Source organism: Eubalaena glacialis, chromosome 15 (assembly GCF_028564815.1).
Source record: "Eubalaena glacialis isolate mEubGla1 chromosome 15, mEubGla1.1.hap2.+ XY, whole genome shotgun sequence".
Classification (NCBI taxonomy): Eukaryota; Metazoa; Chordata; class Mammalia; order Artiodactyla; family Balaenidae; genus Eubalaena; species Eubalaena glacialis.
Window position 1 is genome coordinate 3,049,391 of NC_083730.1, and position 20,800 is coordinate 3,070,190.

At 48.6% G+C, this 20,800-nt stretch overlaps 1 long non-coding RNA gene across 1 annotated transcript in view; it reads right to left on the reverse strand.

Annotated features, from left to right (window-relative positions):
• Window positions 1-18,447: 18,447 nt before the first annotated feature.
• LOC133075264 (uncharacterized) overlaps window positions 18,448-20,800 on the reverse strand; it is a 29,483-nt gene continuing 27,130 nt past the window's right edge. The window contains exon 8 of the long non-coding RNA XR_009697342.1: window positions 18,448-18,790. This is a non-coding gene — a long non-coding RNA (uncharacterized LOC133075264). The remainder of the gene's footprint in view (window positions 18,791-20,800) is intronic.

Below are 20,800 nucleotides of genomic sequence, written 5' to 3' on the forward strand. Positions count from 1 at the left end.
TAAAGGAAATAAAGATGCATCTCACGCATTTAGAAACTCTTCAGGATAGATACACACCAAATATCCACAGGTAATTTTTTAATGATCATGAGCTTATGGGCAGCTTACCCTTATTTTTATGTATCTACATTTTCTCATTTTGCGAAATTAACATGTGTGAAAGGGGAAAGAGATGCAGCAAAGGCAGAGATGTTTAGCAGTTCAAAAGGGTTGAGTAAGACAGACAGAAAGAACCAGAGGGGACTGAATCCTTCATAAACTCAATAACATCTCTGAATAACAGGGAGGCGATGGTATTTTGAACTGGAAATGGAGGCTTGAGATATTTAGTTTAGTGAGCTGGGTGACTGGACATCTATAATGTCTCTGGCTCATACAAAGTGATGAGAATGCATGAGATAATTAATATTTATAAAGTGCGTTAACATCCTGCAGGAAACGCGGCTCTGTAAGGTACTACCGTCTTTCTCAACTCAGATGGGCCCACGCAACCTCTTTCTGATCCCCGCCTTCAATGATCACCTGCTTTTTTCTAAGTTAGTAACTGTGGTCTTTGGTTTTTTTCCAAATAAGAAAACCTTGATGGGAGAAAGATGTTATATTTCTTTTTACTGTAAACTTTGTACATCAAAACAAGAAACTGTTTTTACCTTCTGAGAGTACACTTGAACTTGGATAGGTGCTTTTCATGAAAATATCAGCCTTGAATAACTCTTTCTCAGCCAAGCGTAAAGGACTCTGGACCTAATAGGGGCTTCTAATTAAGACGAAAGATTTAGCACGGATTGAGAGTGAAGGTAGCTTAGATCAGGTGTGCAGGGTGAGGACGGAAAGGAGGCCAAGCTGTTTCGGGCAGGCAGCTTCTGCTCTCCTGTGTCTACGGGCCAGCCAGCAAGCAACTCTCCCCAGAGCCTGGAACTTACACGAAGATCAAGTACCTGGACAGGAAACTCCTTGATATTCTGGCTACATCAACTGCGGGACAAGTTATAATGAAAAGGAACATTTCTGAGAGGACCTGGCCCTCTGGTGAAAGGCGCCATTGCCTCTTCCCGTCTGGCCTTGGAATTAATTAAGGGAACCTCCGCTGAAGCTGGAGTCAGAACAGGCCTGTAGGGGGAGCTCTCACTCCCGCCATCACCATCAGTTACTCCAAATAGGAAGAGACTTAGGCTCACATCTCGGACAGGAAGGCGCCTCCACTTCCCATCCAGCAGGAGGAAGACGCCATCGCTCCACTGGACGATGGCCCAGCCAATCAGAGGCCGCAGCGGCCCAACCAACGGGAAGCTTCATGCTTTGGACTCCCAGGTTCTCCAGTGAACTCTTTGGTCGTCCCACCTCTTCCTAATTCTCTCCTTTTCCCTATAAAAGCAAGTTTCCCTTCTTTGTTCCTTGGATTTGCCTATGGTCTGCTGTAGTTTACATATCCCGAATTGCCATTCCTCTGGCTGTTCCCAAAGAAACTCACTTTAGCTGAGAAAAATAACTGGCTATTATATTATTGAAGTTGACAGGCCTGTTCCTTAGTCTTTGGCAGATTTATAAAGGCTTGTGCGTGAATCACATGCATCCTACAGTCCAACTGAGTGCATTACTATCATTTTATTTTACTCTCGGAAAAGAAAATCATTGTTTCTTCTACTTAGACCCATCGCAAGTCTTAGCACATTGAAAACATTCCAACTACAAAACTTGTCGTTTCCGGGCATGAAGCCGTTGGGTCAAGTTCGGCGGACACTTGTTTCCTCCCTTAGCCTCTGGACGACTGAGTAGTGACCAGGTCTGTACGTGTCTCTGTGGGTCCCCATTGTTATATGTATTCATTCCTCAAGAGTCATCGGTGTGTGTGTAATTTCCTCGAAATAAAAGGCAGACGTCTAAAAGGGCCTTTCTTCCCCCTAATGTTGAAACTTGCCCCTCTGTCACGTCACTCTTGCTTATTCAAGCCTCAATCCCGGCTCCCTTGTTTTAATGTTTTATACATAGATTTTATCAATGTGAGCGGTAAGGCACCATACAATTGCCATAGGAATGAATCGCTGTTGTGAGAACAAAGCCTCAGAAATCGCTCTTTAAAACTGTACTTAAAAGCAGTTATTGTTTGGGGGATGGTTTGTGGCCAGAATTAGCATCTTCTCCCCCAGAAATTACATTCCAAAAACAATGAAAACAATCCCCGAGTTGAGAAGTGTTGCCTTTATACAACATCAAGCCTGTACTCACAATCCTCCAACTGGGAATGTTCCCTGTTTATGCGTGTGAAATATCTGGGTCAGTGGAAAAGTCGGTCCTGGATTTCGTCCGGAGAGGTCGTTTGTTATTAGAAGGCACAGCTTCCCTGCCAGGAGGCGAGTCTGAGAACTGGCAGGTCTGGAAACTGCCAGCGTTATAACCTGTGAAAAGCAGGTATCGGCTTTAAAAAATCCCCCTTATGAAATAGGCTGTGTGTATTTTGATATTAGCAGTGTGAGTAGAAGTACACTTTTTAAGAAGTCAAACTCTTAGTGCAAATGAGAAAATTACTCTCGACATCGTTCACTGGAAACTCTGTGCCCAGCGGCTGTGACAGCTGATTGAATGCAGCTGCCCACGGGGCTGTGGTTGACCCACCCTCTGAGTCAGATCCACGAAGCCCAGGGTCAGGTTAGACGCAAATGACAGAGTCTATTTTGAGGGTCAACTACTGAAAGGAACTTGCTGACCGAATGTTTCAATTTGAGAAACAGAATCCCGTCATTCAGGGCTCAGGAGCCAGACTGGCAAGACACAGTGTTTCCTGACTATGTGGTTTGTGCAAGGCGTCTCTGGGCCCTTCACCCAGGGACCGTCTCTGCAGGCCCTCCACGTGTTTGTGTGTTGTGTAGATGGTAGTGAGGAAAGAACAGAAAACCCTCAGCTCCTGGAGTCTGGCGACCAGAGGTGGAGGACTGTCTACCAGTGCAGCGTCCTGCAAATCACGCTCGTTGGGATTTGTGCTGGGTGCCATGAAAGAAAAGTAAAGGATTCTATGAAAGAGTGTGATGGGTGGGCCTGAGTCCCACAGGGGGAGGGGCACCACGAAGGCCCTCTGTCAGTGACATGTGAGCTGGGAACCCCTTGGCCCACACGGCTGTGCTCAGTCCGCCCACCCTTTCTGGTTGGAGGTGGCTCGTTTGATGGTTGTCATCAAATGGTTTCCCGTGGAGTAATACCTGCGTGCCAGACCACCTGCCCAGGTGTAATTCGAGAGTAGGCAGCTAATGATTAAAGACGGAAATGAGAGCTAAGATATCCCATGGGCAGTTTTCACGTGTCACCAGGCCTTGTGGATGGCACTGCTGGCACGGAGAGGAAACTCATCCAGGCTGCATTTGACTTGCTCTGCACAGGAATTCATTTATAAACAGAAGCAACCACTGCAGGCCACCTGCCGTTGAGGAGTCACGTGGGGTTGAACCCTGCATAACCGCGGATGTCCGAGGCACTTCTGAGGGAGCTCATGCTGGTCTTTAACAGAAACAGAGCTCGGAGTATCCTCTCTCCATCCTTAATTTACTCCAACCGGTGTTTCCATCAGGCTTCTGATTAGCAGTTGTATTCTAGGTAGTGGCAGCAGGTGGCGCTTCAGGTGAGTGAGCAACTTATTCAGCGTCTGTATCCGGTGCTGGGACACCCAGTGTCTGAGGATCTGGAGCCCGGACTGACCCGTCCCTTCACAAACCTCACATTAGCGTGCTGGTGGGGTAACGCCAGCCTCTACCTGGAAACTCCTGCTTGTCAGCCAGTGTTTGAAGAAGATGTGAGAGTAATTTTAACACACCCTTTCAAAATAGTCCACTTTAAACGTGGATCTTTTCTTTTCACTATAAATGAATCAGCACTTTTGCAGCATCATCGGATCAAGTATGACCTACATGAGAAATACAGGAGTTAGACCCTGAGGTTTAGTTTTATAACTAAACATGTTCTCCTCACCTTATGTGTGAGCCCCACTGTCTTTTTCTGTTTTGAAGTAGAGTTGATTTACAATGTTGTGTTAATTTCTGCTGTACAGCAAAGTGACTCAGTTATACATATATATATATATACATTCTTTTTTATATTCTTTTCCATTATTGAATATTGAATATAGTTCCCTGTGCTATACAGTAGGACCTTGTTGTTTATCCATGCTATATATAATAGTTTGCATCTACCAACCGCAAACTCCCAATCCTTCCTGCCCTACCCCCCCTTCCCCTTGGCAACCACAGGTCGGTTCTCTATGTCTGTGAGTCTGTTTCTGTTTTGTAGATAAGTTCATTTGTGTCATATTTTATTTTTTATTTTATTTTTTTTTAAAACATCTTTATTGAAGTATAATTGCTTTACAATGGTGTGTTACTTTCTGCTTTATAACAAAGTGAATCAGTTATACATATACATATGTTCCCATATCTCTTCCCTCTTGCATCTCCCTCCCTCCCACACTCCCTATCCCACTCCTCTAGGTGGTCACAAAGCACCGAGCTGATCTCCCTGTGCTATGCGGCTGCTTCCCACTAGCTATCTATTTTACATTTGGTAGTGTATATATGTCCATGACACTCTCTCACCCTGTCACATCTCACCCCTCCCCCTCCCCATATCCTCAAGTCCATTCTCTAGTAGGTCTGTGTCTTTATTCCCGTCTTGCCACTAGGTTCTTCATGACCTTTTTTTTTTCCCCTTAGATTCCATATATATGTGTTAGCATACTGTATTTGTTTTTCTCTTTCTGACTTACTTCACTCTGTATGACAGACTCTAACTCCATCCACCTCATTACAAATACCTCCATTTCATTTCTTTTTATGGCTGAGTAATATTCCATTGTATATATGTGCCACATCTTCTTTATCCATTCATCCGATGATGGACACCTAGGTTGCTTCCATGTCCTGGCTATTGTAAACAGAGCTGCAATGAATATTTTGGTACATGACTCTTTCTGAATTATGGTTTTCTCAGGGTATATGCCCAGTAGTGGGATTGCTGGGTCGTATGGTAGTTCTATTTTTAGTTTTTTAAGGAACCTCCATACTGTTCTCCATAGTGGCTGTATCAATTTACATTCCCACCAACAGTGCAAGAGTGCTCCCCTTTCTCCACACCCTTTCCAGCATTTATTGTTTCTAGATTTTTTGATGATGGCCATTCTGACTGGTGTGAGATGATTGTGTCATATTTTAGATGCCACATATAAGTGATATCATATGGTATTTGTCTTTCTCTGTCTGACTTACTTTACTTAGTATGATAATCTCTGACTGCATCCATGTAGCTGCAAATGGCATTATTTCATTCTTTATTGTGGCTGTGTAATATTCCATTGTATATAAATACCACATCTTCTTTATCCATTCATCTGTCAATGGATATTTCGGATGTTTCCACGTCTTGGCTATTGTAATCATGAATATAGGGGTGCATGTATCTTTTTGAATTGTAGTTTTGTCTGGATATATACCCAGAAGTGGGATTGCTTGAGCCCCACTGTCTTTTGCCACTTCTTCATGGGTGCCCATATTTAATCAAGATTTCCTTTCAGTTGGTATCAATACGTTGCTAGAAGCCCCTCCAGTGACAACACGCATATCAATGAAGTAACAAAGTAATTCCTAGATTACACATTTCTTTTTCACATTTGCTACTGTGAAGTGTGCTCTTGGTGAGAGGTATTTGGAATCCAGTTCATCTCGTTAGTATAATATGCAGCCATGTTCATTTCGTCGATTAGGTCTTTGTGAGCAAGGATGCAGATGACGTGCATCTGAGAATCTCCAAATAGGAGCAGGAAGCCCTCACCGGAGGGAGGGGCTGGGGAGTGGCGCTCCCTGGAGAGGGAGGGGGGAAAGCCTTTTCCAGTCGTTTCCATGGTGGGGCCTGATCTCCACGTTGGGAGAACTTTGAGGTGGGAGGTTGGGGATCAGGGAGCTAGGGGCTACTTGTTACGTGCACACACACACATGCACGGACACACACACCCAGGGAAGGGAACTCGGGGCTCAAGGCTGCCCCCCAGCCCATCAGCACCCGGGTGGACACACCGGCTTGGGGGTCCTGACAGTGTCCGCTCGCACAGGCTTGGATTTGGAGCAGGAAGAAAGGAAGCCGATGGGGATGGGAACCTCAGAGTTAGACAGACGCTCCTCGAGATTCACCTGATGTCTAGAGATTTCTACCACCCTCCAGCACCCACTATGCCACAGCCTGCAACCCTGCAAACTCCCAGACACTGACGCCAGCCCACCACCCTCTCTCCGAGCGTGCTCCCCGCCGCCCCGCAGGCCTGGCAGAAGGTGCCTGTCTGTGTGAGATGGGGGTTTCCAACCTGCTGCTCACACCCCTCCAGACTCTCCCGTCCATGTCCAGCACCCGGAGGGGACACAGGGGTCTGTGCAGCGTGGGTCCAGGCTGGATGGGCCGGAGCCCCCGCTTCTCCAGTGCTGGCCCCGTGCCGCCCGCTGCTGGCCGCAGAGGAGAAGTGGACAGCTGGAGGGTCACGTCCAGCTCTGGGGTGGAGGGACACAGGGTGCAGACAGACACTTCCTCTAGTGAGTTGTCTGTGAAGACCCCAAACTCTTCCCACACATCCGGCTCAGGCTGCTGGGAATTCAGAAAGGAGAAACTGGCCTCAGTGACAGCCTATAAAAGAAAGGGCTTCCCTCTGTCCTCCTGCGGGCCCCGGCGGCCCTCCGTGTGCCCAGCACCTTTAGCCTGAGAAAAGCGCTGAAGAATCGGGGTCCAGCTGAGTCACTCCTGGTTCCCACCAGCACCTCCCTCGCTTGCCTGCCAACCCCCGTTCAGGGCAGCGCCCCTCAGAATGCTCTTCCTGGGCATGCCGTTTCCCCGAGAGCCCTTTGCGGGAAGTTTGCATCTGGCATCTCTCTAACAATCAGAAAGTCAGGAGCCACATGTCCCTGGAGCTGGGCCCCAGACAAGGATGCATTCTGCCCTTGGAGGAGACCTGCTCTGGGTGAATTGCAAAGGCTGTGGTCCCACGCGGGGACCCCCACGTCACCTGCTGAACTGCTCTTGCGGTGCCATTGGTGCTGCTTGCTCTGTGTGTGTGTGTGTGTGTGTGGGTGGGTGGGTGGGTGACACCCACCATATTTTCCGGTAATAGCTCTGAGCAGACATGGTATCAGTGGCCATAAAACAGGGCCTCTCGTGGGAAGCCCAGGAAAGCGGCACAAATAACCACCAGTGATGCACCGTAACAGATGAGAGCTAATTAAAAATGACTTATTAAACACCGTGTTTCATTCTCTGGAACTCTTGAATGGGACCACGGACCCCTCCCCGCTTTGCCCTTTCTGGTCACCTGTACAAATCCACACACCGAGGTCCTCCTTTTGCCTTTAAGCCTGAGGTGTTTAGAAAGACGACGGATTGTACAATTTCATCTCAAAGACTTATTCTCGGAAAAATGACTCATATTTATAAAGGGTCTATTCACGTGAGAAAGGAATCACTCCTACCTGCTTGGCCTCCCTTTCCAGCGCGCGCTCACTGGTATTTGGGGGAGGACGGGGTCAGAGGTTAGTGAGAGAACAGAGAGTCTGCTGTCTGCAGCTGCCACGCACACTGGTACCTGCACAAAAAACTGGTTGTTAATGGATTTGCCCGACATTCAGTTTTCAAAAGTATCTTTTCCTGGACTTCTTGGCGTTTTCATGTTTTTAGGACAATGCAATCACAGTTGCAACCCCAAAGTCTGAGTTTATAAGCAACTTTGACACAATATGTAGCTCATGAAACTTGCATCCCGGCAACACAAAAACTTATCATGGCGAAGATCTGTTGACGTCAATGCCTTTTATAACTTATTTGTTGGCAAAAGGAGAGACATACTCTGCGTTATTGTTTTGCAAGTGTGGGATCTGGGTCAGTATGACCTACGAATTGATAGGTGGCCCTGGAATTACCCGTGTGCTCTGAAGAGGAAGAAACAAAACACACGGTTACTAAGGCCTTGCTTGGTTCCGGGGTCGGGCAGTTTCGCAGGCTCCCAGGAGATGGCATCTGCTTTTTGGACAATAATTTTCAAGATATTCCCATTTCCCTCTCCCGAGGCACACGGAGGGGGGAGTTTGCGAACCCTGGGGGCAGCTGTGGGAAAGTAGGAAGCTGGAAATGCTCCGGTTAACCCTGGTCTTGTCCTAAAAGCAGGCTGACCCACCCACCCCAGGGGCAGGAATAACAGGCAGCCACACAGTACAAGGTCTGCCCAGAAAACCGTGTGTGATTTTATTTTATTTTATTTTTCAGATTTGGTTTATTATTTTTTTTAATTTTTATTTTATACTGGAGTATAAGTTGTGTTTGTAGTATGTGATTTTTAAAAGTGGTCTTACGTACGAGTAGGGATCATCATATCCTTTTTCAAGCATTTTGGGGATCACTCAGGCTCTAAAAGCAATATTTAACCCTCTTTTGCCACCTCAAGAACAAAACAAAAGCCAGCAACCCAGATTTCAAAAACGAAGACTAAAAGGCAATGGCTCGGGGTGTCTGGGTGCCTGGCACCTCTGGGAGGCACGGCTGGCCTCGAGATCGTGGGAGGGCGGAGGTCACGTTCCTGAGCTCGTGATGGACCAGACAGTCTGCCGAGTTCAAGTTCATTCATGTCAGATAACCCAGAGGGGCTGTTATCCCGTTTCCTGGGTAAAGAGGCCAAGTCTCACCAAGTCAGTGCCAGCAAGTGTCAGGGAGCAGCCGGGACCTGGGCATCAACGCCACCGCCTGGGTGCCAGGTGAGGACCCTGCACACAGGGTCCCCAGTTAGGGCCCCGAGACCCCTGTTATCCGCGTGTCCCTCCGTGAAGTGCTGGTGAATGTTCTCACCCAGAGGGGCCCGGGGCCTCCAACCTGCTGCTCTGTTTTCTCAACACCAAACTTTTGGAAAATTAGCAAAACCATCCGGAGTTGGCAATCTCACTTTCTCCAGTTTTATTTCAAATACAGAAAACAGTCTAATGTTGAATGTCGAAGCTGGCACTGGTTGTAGGTTCCAGGACCATCGCCTGGTCTAACCCCAGAAATCCAGAGGTGCGATTCTCCCTCAGTCTTGTGGTCACGCGCCCTCCAGGGAGCTTCACAGGAGCAGGCGGGCACACGGTGGTGTCAGGGCGTGGACGGGCCATGGGGGGACCCAGCGGCAGGAGGGTCTCCAACGTGAGGCCGGATGGGTGTGGACAGGACAACACGGCTGGTATTCATTTACCTGGAGTGTTGGGACTGTCCTGGCAAAGCACACAGATCTTCTCATTCTCTAAGAAAAGCCTGCCAGTTCCACACGCTTCCATAACTTACTCCTGTGAAAATTATCTTTAAAAGTACAACCTCAGAAGGAACGACTACTCTGTAAATCACAGTCGAGTTGACAGAGAGCAAGTGCTTTCTCTCGATGTAAGTGATTCAGCAAAATGCCGTGACATGGCTTCCCTGGTGGCGCAGTGATTGAGAATCTGCCTGCCAATGCAGGGGACAAGGGTTCGAGCCCTGGTCTGGGAAGATCCCACATGCCACGGAGCAGCTAGGCCTGTGAGCCACAACTACTGAGCCTGCGCGTCTGGAGCCTGTGCTCTGCAACGAGAGGCCGTGATAGTGAGAGGCCCGCGCACCGCGATGAAGAGTGGCCCCCGCTCGCCGCAACTAGAGAAAGCCCTCGCACAGAAACGAAGACCCAACACAGCCAAAAATAAATACATAAATATTTTTTTTAAAAAGGAATATATATGAAAAAAAAATGGCGTGACTGGCACTTATGGCATCAAGAACTAGTAAATGGAGGCTTCATATCAGTTAGTGAGCAGAGCTGCATTCTCCCCCTTTCCTTCTCAGGCCTCCGGGAAACAACGGCCTGGCGAGGACAGAGAGAAGGGGTGCGTGGAGGACCCGTGGCGGGCCCTGCTGAGCCGCCGGGCACTGGCTTCACTGGAAACACATCTCGCTGGCCTCATGGGGTGTTGGGAAGATGCATGTTAAACCCTGGAAGTCTCCTGTGTTTGTGGGAGGAAAGCAGAGATTTGCGCATCCCAGAACTCAAAGGAACTGCGGAGATCATGCCATTTCATCAATCACTCAATCAGTAGTGTTTATGAGACGTGTGGTTTCCAGGAAGTCCACCTTGATGTCGGTCTCCTGCCCTGAATGGAGCAGGGGCGTCTGGGGAAAACTGCAGAGGAAGAGGGTTCGAGAGTCACCAAATGAAGGTGACAGGAGGGGAAGGACTCTCCTGCCTGCCCTGCCCCCTTAGCCCTGGGCGCCCCCTGCACCCCGACAGTCCCCCGTCGGGAGAGCATAGTGCCTGCTGCCGGGTCGGAGGGGAGGAGGTGTGGGAGGGGTGTGGGGGGGTGAAGATCCCCCCCAGGTCTCACTAAATAATACGGCCCCCAGGCCCCATGGGTCTAGGGTTCCCGTTCCCGCAGGGCCCTCGGGCCACCCGCAGGGAGGCTTCTGGCGGGCCCACGGCCTCACCCTCAGACACACCTGGCCAGGTCTGAGCTGCCAGGACAGCAGAGCTTGGGCCGGGAGAGGCGTCTGCACAGGCCCTCAGCCGAGAGCCCCGAAGGGTCCCACCCACGGCAGTACATTCTAGGGCTCTCTGCGAGAAAGCTACACAACTGACCTGTGATGAGAAGTCACCGAAGGTAACCCTCTCCCGCCTCAGGTTGTCAAAGTCAGGAACGTAAATGCGGATCCTGGGAAAGGATAGCAGACGGGAACTGGGGGAGGGCTGGAGCAGAGGCGGGCCCCGCGCTGGGATGCTCGGCAGCCCGCAGGGCAGGCGGACACGCGGGAGGGATCCAGTCGGGCCTTCCCGTGGGCGGCCTTGGACAGCAGCTGCAGACGAAGGCTCGTCACAGGACCACAGAGGTTAGAGCAAGAACGTCGGAGAGACCACCCTTCTCTCCTTGGCTGGTCAGGAGGAGACTCCAGACTCTGGCTGTCCTCCTCCTCGAACCCAAGGCCGTCCCAGCAGAGAACGGCCTCGTGGTCTCGACAGGGTCCTTGGAGGCTCTCCTTACTCTTCCCTGCTTCTTTGAAAGAGCCGGGATGCATCAGAGAAGAGAGACGGTGAGGCAGCTTAGCGCTGGGCTAAAGGAGTCACGGGCGCGGAGATAAACGGTGATTCAGACGCCCTTCTCTCCTCTGGGTCTTGATAGCTCATATCCACAAAATGTGTAACCAGTAAGTTCTAATTCCGGAGCCGTGCTTAATCTCTGTCTGGGACTGTAACGTAAGAAGAACACTACTTGTCTGCAGGTAACACGAGTGATCCACTTTAAGATCCTGATAAAAAAAATGTCAGTTGTATTTATCATCAGAACCAAGGCTGTAATGCGGGTTCCCAGCCGCTGATGTTACTGGCCGGCCTGCGGCCTGGACGTGGGGTGTGAAAGGCCCCCTGGGCAGTTCTCGCGGGCAGTCCCAGCCGGGGACCCCTGTGAGATGGAAAAATAAAGCTTGAGGAGTGTAGGTCTGCATTTCCTTGCATTTTTGATTTATTGTATATATAATTATAGAGATAGTTATCTTCTTTATGGGAAGTATACTAAAGTAAAAAAAAGTAGAAAAATAGTTAGGCATAATCTCATTACCCAGATATACCCACGGTTGATATTTTGCCATGTCTCCTCTGGGGTCATTATTATTGTTTTTTTAAGCATAATTGAAATCATACAGTATCTATGATTCTGGGAACTTTAAAAAATTTAACATAGCATAAAAATTTCCTCATGTATTACAATTTTGTAAACACAAAATGTAAACACAATTTTTAATGCTTGCATAAAACTGAAAATTTTTTCCCTCTTAAATTACGATTTTAATCATATTAATCTTGGCTCTGCTCACTGAGCCCTTACTATTTGTAGACACAGTGTTTAGTGCCATCTATAGATTATCAGTTTTTAATTCTCAGATCAATCCTATGGAGTGAATACGATTATTTTCCCAATATTACGGATGAAGAAACCAGAATCCGATAGGGGCTAACGGTCCTAATCAAGGTGCCAGGGCAGGTGACCCAACTGAGCATATTCACACCTCCATCTGAGTGGCCCCCGTAGCCTGTGTTCCACGCACGCACTCCTGGGGCCCCTCCCACGTGCCAGTTGAGGGCGCCCAGAACTCGGACTGGGGGCAGGACAGAGAGCTGGGCCTGCTGTCCAGGGTCTCACTGGCCTGCAGGGCACACAGACAGACGCTGACCCCCTGTTTCACTTTGGGGAACTTTCCAATGTGCCTCCTCTTTTATCCAGTAGGGACACTAGGACCTGTTGTGAGCATCACGAGGAATAGAGAGGATCAAAACGAGTGGGTGTCCTTCTCTGCAGGCTGTGCTGGGCGCCGGCAGCTGCTTCCAGGTGGGGAGGAGGGTTTGGAGGGAACAGGAGAGGTGGGTGAGGGCGTGCCCTGACCTGCATCTCAGAGCTGATGTGGGCAGCAGCCACCGTGCACCAGTGGTTGCAAACTTTGGTGTCTAAGAACCACCTGGACAACAGGATATTATTCTACCTTAGAAAGGAAGGAGATTCTGACACAGGCTACAACCTGGATTGATCTTGAGGTCGTTATGCTGCATGAAATAAGCCAGGCAAATACTGTATAATCCACTCATAGGAGGCACCTAGAGTCGTCAGAGGCATAGAGACAGAAAGCAGATGGTGGGGACCAGGGCCTGGGGCAGCGGGGTGACGAGTTAGTGTCTAATGGGTACAGTTTCAGTTTTACAAGATGAAAAAATGCGGGAGATGATTACTTGAATGTGAATGTTGTGTTGTGTGTGTTTTGTCACACACACACACACACACACACACACACACGAGCACCAGAGCTCTTCTCTATAGAACTGGGCTGTGGAATCACCTTTGAAGAACTGGAAGCACAGCCTTGGTGCTGATTTATCACAGGTGTGCCAAGACCCAGGGTCAAAAAAAAAAAAAAGAAAGAAAAGAATCACCTGGGCAGTGACATGAACCATCTCAGAGGACATGCTTTGCCACCTCTCGTGCGTCCTGCAAAGTCTGGGCTGAGCCCCAGGGTCCCGCTGGAATTGCTGGAGCCGTTCTGGGGCTGTATCGCCCTCTCCTGAACCAGAGCCTCTGCGACCTGCATCCCGGGCTCCCCCCTCACCAATCATGCTCCACCCTCGAGTTTCATTTCCACACTGGATTCCAGAAATTTACGACCACTGAAAACCACCAACCCAAAGGAATGAAGAGAATTCCAGGCAGGCCCCCATGAGATTTGGAGATGAGAGATTTGGAGGTGGGGTCCGCAGACCTCTCTCTCTCGGGGTAAGGACGGACTAGAGAGAAGGACCCATGGCGCTCAGCACGGCGGTGAACAATGTGGGCGGGAGGCGGAATGCCAGGAGGGTCTGTTTCTGAGGCTGGAGTTGCTGTAACAGCCCAGGAAGGCGGTGACAGCCTCTTAACCAGGGCTAACTCACTGGCAACCGCATTCAGCAGGGCCAGGATCCAGGATCAGGAAGCAATTTCCTAGAGACCTCTGAGCAGTCAGATTAAATGTTACAACGTCCCTGCGGTAAATCTTGTGCCTTTTGCTGATAATAGAGCCCTTGGGCTGTCACTTTACAACCATCTCACTCTTACAGACAATTCACCCAAGTCTGGTTACTTGATTTTCCAGCTCACGGTATATTAGAAATGAAAAATTCGGAGGAGGAACTGAGGGGGCTGCCTGAGACAGGTGAAGACAACGCCGTGACCCTGACAGCAAAGGAGGGACGAAGCATTACACAGGAGTAAAATAATTAACAGCTTTGTCATCTAGGTCATTTACTGCAGCAAACAATCTCATGCAACATTATTGGGGATCCAAGAGAAAATCAGAAATGGTGGCCCCAAAAAGGAATGAATTTTTCCTTCTCGTTGGAACTATTGTGACAGAGATTAAGGACATTTGCTCCCTGGAGGATGTTCCCACTTAGCTGTGCCTTTTTCTGGAAGACAGGCTGAAGGCTACTGACAGAAGAGCAATAGCTTTCAGCATCTGTTCTGTCACCCATGTGTGTTGGGGGGTGGAAATTGCTGCTTCCTCACAGCTGGAGTTTCCTAGGGGCTCCTATAATGAGTACCTCCACCGGATGGCTGAAAACAACAGGAATCTATTCTCTCACAGTTCTGGAGGCCAGAAGTCCAAAATCAAGGTGTCGGCAGGGCCACGCTCCCTCTGAAGGCTCTAGGGGATGGTCCTTCTTGGTGGTTCCCAGCATCCCTTGGCTTGTGGATGCATCACTCCAATCCCTGCCTCTCTCTGTCCAGAATTCCCACCTCTTATAAGGATACCAGACACTGGCCCACCCTACTCCAAATGACCTCCTCTTAACTAATTACATCTGCCAAGATCCTATTTCCAAATAAGGTCACATTCGGAAGTTCTGGGAAGGCATGAATTTGGGGGACCCTATAGGGTCCAGTACACCCATCCTTTACCCGTTCCTCTTCTTCTCCTTCCTACCAGCTCCCAGGTTTTCCTTTGGAGGAACACCCGCCTCCACCATTCTCCTGCTTCTGAGATGTGTTCAGCCAAATAGCACAGCCAGTAAGGGAGGAAATATACCCCTTGACCTTGGGTCGGACGAGGAATCGCCAGGTGCTGGAGCCACCATTTCACAGATAAAGTGGAGTCAGCCCAGGGTGGGGTCCCTGGGCTCCCAGACACCCCGTCAGAGCTGTCTCCCAAAGGCACCCCGTGCCTGGAGTGCTGCTGTGCCTGAGGTGGCCAATCCACCCTTCCCTGGTGTAGGGCTCCACTTGGGTCCCCTTTATCGCCCAAAGTGTCGTAGGCCTGCCTTCATGGGCCCATAGAGGAGAAGTGGGACCCTCTGTTTTCAAACATGAGGCAAAAGGAACTTTTCTGCTTTGGGAAAAAGTGATTAAAAAGGCACTTGGTTGTATGACCAAGCCCTCTGTCATTTGCCCGTCACCCAAGGGTGCAGGACAGTTAACCATGGCACCCAGGGCCTTTGGGGCAATTGAAGACTCCTACCTCTGGACAGAGGATGAAAGCAGTGTCTGTAAAGAATGAATAGGGCTGGGAATACAGGACATGTGAGACCCCTTGACAGGCTCCAGGCCCTGGGAGTCCTGATAGAGCCTCCGAAATGAAAAGAACTCAAGTAAGGTCTGATCTGGGGAGTAGAGGCTGCCCTGAACTGGGCAGATCCTAAGCAAGCCGTCAGTAGTTCTTGTGCTACGAATGCGTGCAAGTAATATGATCAATAAATGCTAGTGTTCGTAACAACAAATCATTAGGGGCAATAAGCCTCTAAAAGATAAGTATCTGTTTATTATTTTCATGAAAAAATGGTAGAAATTTTAAAAGTTGAGGACTTGAGTTATTTGAAAAATTTATTAGAACCTTCTTGAGAACATCAGATAAATTAAAAGTTGCTTAAAAGCATCTCTTTAAGTGTATGCATGTGTCTGCAAGCAAAGAAGAGCCCATTTGCGCTTTTTCAAATGAAGGAGAACAAATGTTAACAGAAATCTTTATTCAATACTTAAATGCCTGTTTATTTTTTCCAGTTCTCCTACAAAGAAACAAGAACTATATGAAGACTGAAATGCTGCTTACTGCTAATACACAAGTTTGCAAGAGTAACTAGATGAAGATTTCTCTCTCTAATTATAATTCTTTACTCTTAGGTATGTAGCCAAGAGAAACAAAAACATGTCCCCACAAAGACACGAATGTTCACTGAAGCATTAGTCATAATTGTGAGAAAGTAGAAACAACCCAAATGTCTGTCAAGGGATGAATGGATAAACAAACAGTGGTATATACATACAAGGGAATATTATCAGGCTAACAAAAGGAATAAAGTGTGACACATGTTAAGAGATGAACCTGGCTAATGTGAATGCTGAGTGAAAGAAGCCGGTCACAAAAGGCCACAGGTTGCATGGTTCCTTCTATGTGAAAGATCCAGAACAGGCAAATCCATGGAGACAGAACGTGCTTTGTTGGGACTGGGTTTGGGGTGAGAGAGTGGGGTGTGCCTGCTGATAGGTCAGGGTTTCTTTCAGGAGGGACAGAATGTTCTAAAAATTAGAGTGTGCTGATGGCTGTGCAACCCTGTGAATATATTTTTGAAAGCACTGAATTGTCCACTTTCAGTGGGTGACTTCAATGGTGCGCGAATGCCATGATGTATCTCAGTGAAGTTAAGCACCCCAGGTCCTACCTGCAAAGAGCTCAGAATCACTACATTTAAGAATCTTTTCCTTTAAGATATTTCCATGTTTTTTTTTTCTGATAATTATCCAAATAATTGGGTCCGGGACTCTGACAATTTAGGATGTTTTTTCTTTTTTTACAAAGTCAGACAGCTTCTGCTAGAGTTAAAATGAAAAAGTATTTCATGTTTCAGTAACAGTCTTCCTGAGATAAGAACCTTAACTGACAGCTGCTTTCACGACCTTCACTTTTCTCTCCTACGTCTCATCCGTACCCACAGTTATAAAAATGCTACTGTACTGACAACTCTTTTTAGAATTCTCCTAAATTAGGAAACACTATTTGTGACACAGTGGGAGTGTGATATTGACATTGGTAAATGGATATTGATGGGTAGGTGGATTCGGTAATTGCGAACATTTTAGATGTCAGGGTAGCAGGATCCCTTGCTTTTAAGCTTCATGAAAGCAAAATTTGCCTTCACTGAGCAATTTGGACACTACATGTAAAAAGCAGGGGAGGAAAATGTCTATATTATGTTGAAAGTAACATTACCACATGATGACAATTGGGTCTTTGAACTATTTATGGTAAAAAGAACATCTTGTGGCATACAACTCCGAGATGAGCTGCCCAAAAAGACACATTAGAGGAGCCCCAGTTGCAACCACAAAACTGTAGAGCGTGGAAATATAACGCCTGTTTCAAAGCAGTCCTCTCAGATCCATCAGCATCCCCGCTACCACCCCCAGGAGAACATTGGCTTACCTCACGCGAGCTGGTTCAGAATTAAATGAGCTAGCTTACGCAAGTTGCTTGGGACAGTGTCTGGGATACAAAAAGCACTTAATACGTGTCAACTATCATTATTATTGTTATTATTACTATCATTATTTTTACCTGCTCACCAAATAGCTCTTATAAGCGTCCTGGAACTGAGCCTCCTGACTGTCCCTGGCTTGTCTGGGTTTTGTGTCTACCCTCGAGGTGGTCCCGTTCCCGGGTGGGAAGTGAGTTGCCAGCCTTCAGTGCCACCCAAAGCACAAGGAGTGAGAAGGGGGGAGGATGAACCCCCCGAGTGAACTGGGGCCATTATCCGTGGTAGGCAATGAAGCTGGGTGGCCTGAAACAGCAAATGTCCACCCTGGGGGGCCGGACCAGGGGTAGGTAGGCTGGTGAACGCCGGGACGCGTTTCATCCCGGGAGACCAGCGCGTGCTGACTTGTTTTGACATGAGAACTGTAACAATGGAACTGCCGAGAGCCGGGCGTGCGCGAGACCAACTGCCAGCTCCTCCCTGAAGTCGTGTATCTGAGCCCGTCCTAGTCGCTGGAGAGACAGCGCTGGGCTAGGAGGGAGTCCTGCTACTATTAGGGGACATTCTGGTGGAAGCACACGGACAATAAACAGGGAAGCACTGGAGTCTTCTACAGAGAGGGAGGGGGCAGGAGGCCTCAGGAGGGGGCACATTTGGGCTCAGTCCTGAAGAATGACGTGGATGACATCCACCGGGGAAGAACTGCAGGGGTGGGATCCTGAGGCAGGAACAGGCGTGCCTGGCTGGAGCCCTAGGACACTAACAGTGTGTCTCCAGTGCATCACGGTGAGAATGTAAAATAGGCGTCGGCACAAGGATTGAAAGATAAAACTCAAAAAGTCTCCTATCCTTGTAGGATTATGAATGCTTTTAAACTTTTAAAAGTAAATGTTTATACACCACCATAAATCTATTTAAAAGGAAAAGCAGTTACTACCCAGCAAGCACCCACCCAGGACCGCACAGCAGGGCTGGACCACGACGCGGGGCAGGGGAGACACTGGGCTGGGGCTTCTGGACGAGGGGGCTGCATCTCTAGATAAAGTGGGACAGAATCTGACATGATAAGTTGCTTAATAAGAAAAGAGCCACCTTATGAGGATTTGAACCGAGAGGGAACAGCCTGGAGGGCTCGCTCTCGGGAGACCTGGGCTCTGGGTCCCTCAGTGTGGCCCTGGGCAGTGGGGTCTTCATCTGAGCAGCAGGGTGACTGCCCACTGCTCTCCATCCTCCCGGGACCATCAGGATGAGGAAATGAAACAGAACGTGGAGGTTCTTTGGAGACTGGAGAAGACAGCTCAAAACTCACATGGCATTGACAGCATGGACCAAAACTTACCTGCGAGTAGTAAAAACAAAGAAGAGTGTTTTTTTTTTTTTTTTTTTAATTTATTTATTTTATTTTTGGCTGCGTTGGGTCTTTGTTGCTGCGCGTGGGCTTTCTCTAGTTGCGGCGAGCGGGGGCTGCTCTTCATTGTGTGCACGGGCTTCTCACTGCAGTGGCTTCTCTTGTTGCGGAGCACGGGCTCTAGGCATGCGGGCTCAGTAGTTATGGCTCACGGGCTCTAGAGCGCAGGCTCAGTAGTTGTGGCACGTGGGCTCAGTAGTTGTGGTGCACGGGCTTAGTTGCTCCGCGACATGTGGGATCTTCCCGGACCAGGGCTCGAACCTGTGTTCCCTGCACTGGCAGGCGGATTCTTAACCACTGCGCCACCAGGGAAGCCCAAGAAGAGTGCTTTTAAGAATTCATTTTCCCTGAGCAAGCAAATAAACACATTCTCACCATGTTAATCAATCTTAAATCAGCTCTGTTTAAAACCTACAGACTCTCCAAGTATGGGTATATCCTACACATGGTTGCATTTTCCCTGATGATGGCATTAAATTGTAAATTTAAATAGAAATCGAGAATTTGAAGATGGGGGTTCATTTTTGGACGAATCACCCCGATAGTAGATATGGTTTGAATGTAGCCATGAGCAGGATGATGGCTTTTCTTTCAGCTTGGAGTCCCTGGATATTTTTCAAAAACTTAAGTAGCATATGTTTTCAAAGTTAATAAAAAGATGTTTACATTGCAGTTGAGAGCCTAGCAATAAGAAATTCAGTTCCAGCTCATTGGAAGCTCAGAGAGACGTCCCCGCCCCTTCCCCGGGGGATGGGGTAGGTAGGAAACTGTGGAAACCCCATTTCGGTTCCAGAACCACTCCGAGTAATGGGGAGAGGCCACCGCATCCAAGGGAATTTTGGCAAAACCAGTGGGAAACGATCCTTTGAAGACACAGTGTTTCTGAAGAGGGCGGTCCCTTCCCTGTTCCCACCCAACTCTGCTTTTAGCTTTAACATTTTTGTAATCGGAAGTTCTGATGGTGAACAAAATTTATAATGATGTTCAAAGGCTAAGGAAGCCGAAAGCTTGAAGTCTTGAGGAGATAAATATTAATGCCTATCGTGTTCCTAACTATGTTTCGTTAAAGTTTGGAGAAGAGGGCGGCTGAGAAAACATCAAAGAATATTGCTTTGTCTGGAGAGGAGAGGGGCAGGGGAGATGACAGCTCCTTTCTAGAACATGAGGAAGTGTTCTTAGGGCAGAAGCTGCCTGTCATTCCCTCCTGGGTCCCGAGGAGAGCAGGGAATTGAGGGGGGAGTTCTGGGCCCCTGGTCCTCAGGCCCCCCTCACCCTGTCTACAGATTCCTTGGTGGCCGGGGGGGGCCCACTGGGGGAAAGGAGACCCTGGGCTCCCCTCAGGGCAGCTCCCTGCTGGAGACAGGAGGTCACACGTGTGCTCCACGGCAGCCTGGAACCAAGATGGTGCCCCAGTGGACACCTTCCTCCTTGTGCACCCCCAGTTTGGGGGCTGCTTCTCCCTCCTGACCCTTCTGTTTCCTCTGTGACACTCAGCTCACCCTGCTAATTCAGTCAGCGGAATAGGAAAGGGAAACAGTAAAAAGTAGGGAAACGAGAACGTCAAAGATTAGACTCTAGGGAGACCTAAATCTACAGAAAACCCTTTGGACGACCTCACTGGGCTGAACTCCGATTCCCGACACCCTCGTGTTTCCAGCATTTCCGGACACGACTGCATCTGTGTCAGATATTTTTAGTTGATATAGTAGACTCTCTGTGGTGCTTATCATGTGACAGGCACTGTTCTCAGGGCTTTGCAGATATTCGCTTGTTTTCTGCTCTTAGGATAAAGGTAAGCACCCTTACCAACCCTACTTTGCAGATGAAGAAATAGGCACAGCCTGGAAAAGTAGCTCACGCAGACCACGTAGCTGGGAAGTGGGAGAGATGGATGGCAAATCTACCCGCTCTGCTGCTGTTGATGTAAAGTGTCATTAAGTCTACCTGCATAAATGCAAGAAAAAACCAAAATGACCCCCGTGCCCGGGTGTGAGTACACGGCAGTCATGTGCATCCACGCGGTAAGCAAGGATGTACTGTGGAGTCACCTCAACTGAGCCTAAATCAAACCCCAGCTCTGTTTGTGGGGATGCTGTATTACCTGCCTTGATAAATTCATGTTCCTCTAAACCGCACCAACTTTGACTGCTTCAGCCAGAGCCGGTTCGGTTAGAGGCCCCACTTCCTCACCTCCTCTTTCCCAATCTTGCAGCTCCCCGTCACCAGGGCTGAGTGGACAGCACCCTTTTCTCGGGTTGGTAAGAAGGCTGGGCTGTTGACTATGAAGTTGGCTTGAAACCTCGGGTGAGCATCTTACTTTAATCAGGGCCCCTGCACAGTTAAGCAACATCTGCCCA